Source organism: Gymnoscopelus braueri (genome assembly GCF_963280865.1).
Source record: "Gymnoscopelus braueri genome assembly, chromosome: 21".
Taxonomy (NCBI): domain Eukaryota; kingdom Metazoa; phylum Chordata; class Actinopteri; order Myctophiformes; family Myctophidae; genus Gymnoscopelus; species Gymnoscopelus braueri.
The window spans coordinates 13415961-13422152 of NC_137623.1; positions in this window are offsets into that span (position 1 = coordinate 13415961).

Genomic DNA, 6192 nt, shown 5'->3' on the forward strand with positions numbered 1-6192 from the left:
CTTCTCACACGTGCGTGATGAAACTTTCTCTCGAGTTTATAGGCTATAGTGGGTTCTTAAAACATCACAGAATGAGAAGCAATAGCTACCTCAAACACCGAAAATTACGTTCCCATGTCAGTATCTAAATAAACAAGGACAATTCTTTGTATGGTTTGGTTTGGTTGGAAACGCCAGTCTACCTGAACGCCCATCAATGATAATGTGTAACACCTGTGTGAGCTGCAGGTCAATTAATCAATGATGGGTTTGTATGCCCACAGCGTCAACACTTGACGTTTCCTAGTTTTGTTCGCCAGAGGGCAGCCTTTCGCCTTTGCAGGAGGAAGACAATCTGGGCAGTGATGGAATAAGTACTCCCATTTTTTTTACTCAAGTAAAAGTATCAATACTGCTGTGTAAAAGTACTCTATTACAAGTAAAAGTCCGGAATTCGGAATTTACTTGAGTAAAAGTATAACAGTATTGGTATAAAAATGTACTTAAAGTACCAAAAGTGTGTACCATTTCACAAGTTTTCAAGTGTATATAAAATATTTTGAAAATAGCAGATCTACAAGCTCACAATGCCTGCATGTATGTTTTATAATAATAATCGAAATCTGCAAAGTAACTAGTAAATAAAGCTGTCAAATAATTGTCGTGGAATAAAAAGTACAATATTTGCCTCTGAGATGTAGTGGAGTAGAAGTAAAAGTATTGAAAATTGGAAATAGGCCTACTGAATAAAGTAAAAAATGTGTTCAGTACAAGAGTAAATGTACTTAATGTTACTTTACACCACTGATTTTGTGAGAGGCACATATTTCCCCCTATATGTAGGCTAACAATTCAACTCAGGTTAAACTAAATATAATAAATTGTACAGTAGCATATATGGTGCATTTGTGTGCGCATTAGGCCTACTTTAACGGTTAAAGTTTAACCCATATTCACACAACGGTGGAGAGAGGATCGATGAAAACTGAGGAACTATGGTCAATACTGGAGGAACAATACTGTCCAAAGGCAGTATTGAGTGTTACATTGAAATCCAGTGTCACTGCAATGACCTCTTTGATAACGTGACGTACAAATGTAAGACAACGGGCAGAGGCCTATTTCTGCCTCATTTTATTTGACCATGAACCGGTAGGCCAATTTTATTGACATTGTTGTTTCCCTTATGTTTCTTATTTCCTTTCTATATTATTGTGACTTTTCTTTCTACAAAACGTTGAGAGCTTGTACAAACAAATAATTTCAGCCACTCACTTTAAATAAATAAAAACATTTGAAACTGGAGAAGGGTGTTGCCTATACTTTGGCAGCATACTTTTTTTTAGGAAAATAATTGACTGAATGAATCTTATTCGCCCTGAATATGTTGCCATGCCGACAAATCGGTTAGGTGGGGCGACTAAAGACTATATAATAGGCTATAGGTCTGGAATAAACACACAATAAGCACATGATCATATCATGTTGGTGTGATTATTGTAGAGGGCATAACAGTTCCAGGTATTCTTTCTCGTGTAAACTGATCAAGTTCTGTTCAGGTATTTGTTTTACTTTGAGTATTTCCATTTGTCAATACTTTATACTTCTAGTCCACTACATCTCATAGGCATTGTACTTTGTACTCCCAAAACAATTAGTTGAAAGCTTTAGTTGCTACTTGGCAGATTTACATTATTACAAAACATAATTTATCAATCAAGGCCTACGGTATACTAAGGCTATTCGAAAACAGCTGATCTATAAGCTCACAACGTGTTGCATTTTTTAAATATCTTGGCAAATTTGGAAAACCTTTGTAAACAAAACAAATTAAATGGGACCTTCTGCATAATTAGTATTTTTACTTTTAAGTACATTTTGGTTCTGTCTATAGTAGCTAAACAGAATATGCATTTTCAGGTCTGGACCTCAGGATACCAATTTGGCCCAAACAGGACTGAGAGAACTCATACAGGATACAGGCTAAACAATTGAAATTTGTAATTGGCGCTGGAACACAAGCTGATAAAATTCTTTGTGGGATTTCTTCCTTTTCTCCTGACTGGATGAAATGTGTAACCCACCTGAAAATGCATTATATTAGAGAACTGGAGATACAGGGACACCTCTGTTACTCAAACACATAGCAAAGATTACTCCATCAGAATATAGAGCTTTAACTTCAACCACTTAAACCCTCTCTGGAGAATTGTACATTAGCCCGAGTTGGAACTGTACTTGGACCATTTATTCCCATCCACATCGCTTCGCCAAAAATATTCCATACAAACTCCCAACACGTCATGTAGATCTATTTTTGGCTAAATGGTCCCCCCAAAATATGGAGGCTGGGGTTCAAAGGATGAACAAAAAGAGTTTGTTTTAACCAAGTACAAGTGAAAATAGCCCATCTACAAACTACATCGACACATTGTGAGCTTGTAGAAATTATACAATTTGAATATCTGAGCATTTTCAGCAGCACCATTTCCAAACCATTTTGCATCAGCACAAAAAAAAAAACAACAGGAGTCAGTTTCAGGAACGTTTTTGGTATGTTTTTTTTAATAAATTAACGTTCATTCAAAATACAGTGCCAAAGGAATATGATGCAGCCAAACATGCTAGTAAAGTTTACCCATGAAGCACCTGTGCTCATGTGTTTTTTTTTTTTTTTTTTCCGTTTTAGTTTTTTGTTCTTTTAAAAGGTTGGAGGAAGACCCCTCCTCCTACCACCCACCCACCAAACCCACCCACTCCACGACTGCTAGTGGTTGCCAGGACGATTTCCATAGCAACAAGCTCTGGGCCAGCCCTCTCTCCTCTCAAGACCCAATCAGCAGCAAAGATTCCTCCAAAAAAATAAAATAAAATAAAACTCAAAAAGTAAAGAAAAATAAGTTTAAATCTGACAGGAAAGAGAATGATTTCTACACACAGTCACACTACAGTAATGTCTGGTATTAGATTTTAAAAAAAGAGGGGGAAAAAGACTACTAAAAAATAGACCTGTTATCCCCCCGCCCTCACACTAGAACAGTTGTCTTTTCAACATATGAAAAATATATATATTTTATATTTATATATGTATCTCAGCAGCTTGGAAATAAAAATGCATGAGCGCCCCCCACCCCCTCAAAAAAAAAAAGGAAAAGAAAAACCAAAACTATGGTATTTGTAATTGAGAGTGGAGTTGTGGTTGTGTTGCGTTCTTGCAGAGACAAAGAACAAAAAGATGATCGGAAAAGAAGAGAAAAAGACAGAGATTGGGGGCATAGAGCAAAAGGAGGAGAGCTGGCAAAAATCTAAACAAAGCCATTATGATGCTGGTGATATGGAATGAAGTGTGTAAACTGACAGACGTGTGGAAGACCTGTGTAGACTACAGCAATGTCCTCAATGTTCATATTAATGGAGAATGGACCCTTAACTCTTAGAGAGTGTACAAATGGACCCTTCTATACTTTTGACACTGTTAAAAGGAACACTGTAGCTTACTTTATACTCTGTGGTTACGACTGTGTCGCTTGCCAAAACAAACTGATCTAACAGGCTAACGACGCCTGGCAACCGTTTTGTCTAGTCTCGGTTAGCCAGACGATCAAGAGATCGATCTCCGCCTACGGACACATCTGGTGACGTCAAAATACAATGGATGGGCTAAAAAGTGGGTGGAAACCAGTCCGAAAAAAAACGAACAAAAAAAACAACAGCAGCATAACCGCAGTGGTGGATCAAGAACGCGTCTAATGACTGGGCCTAGAAAAATCTATTTTAAGCTTAGATATTATAATGGATGATGACAATTCTGACACATTTCTCACCGCCTATTTGGCTGCTTTCCCCCCCGAGTGGCATGCAGAAAAAAGGGAACGGGCACGTTTTTTAGTGGAGTATGCATGCTCGCCAATACTGGGACCGTGGGACGCATCTGAAACGCATCTCGTGTCAGGTCCCCCCCCCCCTTGCATCCCAGTACCAACGCAAAGACTTGGGTGGACTTAGGGCGGTCCTTCATATTGGTACGGCGTCACGATTGGTTTTCAAAGCAGCGCGCGTAGAGTCGTTCGCCCTTCAAACCCATATTGAATTTAGATTTCCCCCCAGACATTATCAATAGGTGGACTATCTGCGATCGTCTGGCTGCGCGAGACTACGTTTTGGCAAAGCAACACCGCCGGGAGTATAAATCAGGGCTGAAGGATTGCGCTGCGGCAGGGCTCAAGATGAGGAGGGAGGAGGCACGAAAGGAGGTGGATTGGATGGAAGGAGAAGTGACTGGGACAGAGAGGTTAAGAGGGAGGGGAGGTGCTGTAACGGAGTATGGGGAGGGGGGGGTTAAGCGACTGGACCTGCAGTCACCTCCTAAAACCCCCCCATGTTGAACCTCCTCTCCCTCGCTTCCGCTTCACCCCTCCTCCTCCGTCCACATGCTCCTTGGGAAAGAAAAAAATATGACCCAAAGTCCATTCCACTGGTGCTTAACCCATTAAGACCGGGAACGCATCTGTGTCATTTTTAGATTTCTTTGGCTATTCAAAAATAGCATATACACAAGCTCAAAGCACGGCACTCTGCTATTTTAGAAAAATCGTGAAAATTCGTGGCAAAATCTTGGATTATATATTTATTAAAGCTAACATATGTAAAATATTTAGTTCCAGGATCCCCCAGAAGCAAAGATTTGAGTTACAAATGTCGGCAAAACTTTTCATGATTTAAAAAAAAATAGATCTACAAGCTCATAGCGCGGCTATGAGCTTGTATATCTGCTATATTTGAATAGCCCAAAGAAATCTAAAAATGACACACAGATGCGTTCCCGTGTCTCAAAGAGTTAAGAGGGGCCATGTTGTACCAGTCTTGGACATCCAGATATGTTTACTCGTCGTGTGTAGTAAAAGAGAGCATGTGGCTCTTTTTACAGCAAAAGGTTAGCCTTCCGTAAGAGTGTCGGTCAGTACCAATATTCTTTTTCCATCATTTCCATTTTTTTGACATAACTTTAGTTTTTTTTATGGAAGTCAATAGTGCTCATATCGGGCTGAAACTGTGCCCACATTTGGAGTCATACATCATAGATAGTTATGTCATAGACATAGCTGGTGGAGGAGGAAAACATGGTTTTCAGGTTGGGTTATTCCGCAGTGAATGCGTGGAACCCATTAACTCAAGACCTCCCCCACATTATGTGGAACGTGCATCCAGCGGGAAAAGTCAGATGCAGACTGCAGGACCAAGTCAGCTCCAAGTCTCTGGGGACTGGATCTCCTGGACCCGCCGCCTCACTACACCAGCGAGTAAGAAGAAGCATGGGAAGTTATTGGGGTTTCTAAGGGAGGTTCATCAAGTCCAGGCCAAACAGAATGTGAAGCAGAAGCAGAGAGTGTTTGGATGTGACCTGGGGGAGAGCATCTACTGAACTCTGGATTGGAAGTGCCTCATGGGTGCTGTTCAGAGTTCATGGAACAACATGGGAGTTGTGGATGGAATCTACAGACATTCTGGAGTATCCAGAGACTACATTATCGACAATGAGATGTTACCAGATCTCATTAAAAGAGGTCTACATTCAGGACATCCACTGTGTTGGGATCCCCACTGCTCACATACCAGCTTCATGACAAGTTGGCAGACTGTATGACATGACAGAAGATGAGTGCGTGGTGAAGGTCCATGACGTGATAAGACGACTGCCATCACAATGAGGGACACATGAAGTCTGAGATCTGTGACAGTGACAGTGAATTACTATTATTACTTTCAATAGCTGTCACTTTTTCACATTACGGTAGGTCTGATAACATACTGCAGGCCTATGGATCAAGTGGCTCGAAGAGGCACAGAGTTTCTTCTCTAATATTAAGACTTTTGATCAACCATTTGAACCCCTGGCATCCCTATTCTAGACTTTGTCAAACGGTACGTTACGCTCCACATGACGAGTGAACAGATTCAGATGTCTAAAATCAGCAATGTGACTCTTTCATAGAAGAAAAAAAAAATTGGTATTCAAGATGTCTGTCATGAATTTGCTCTAACTAAGAGGACGCATCGTTGAAAGTTCCTCCACCGCACGTGACCCTCCCCCCACCCCCCTACTGGTTAAACCGAATCAACTTTCCAGGAAAAGAACGCCACGCTCTCTGAATAGGAGTTTCAACAGTTGTTGACTTAAATATAGAGAGTAGTTAATGGTACTTCCCAGAAAAG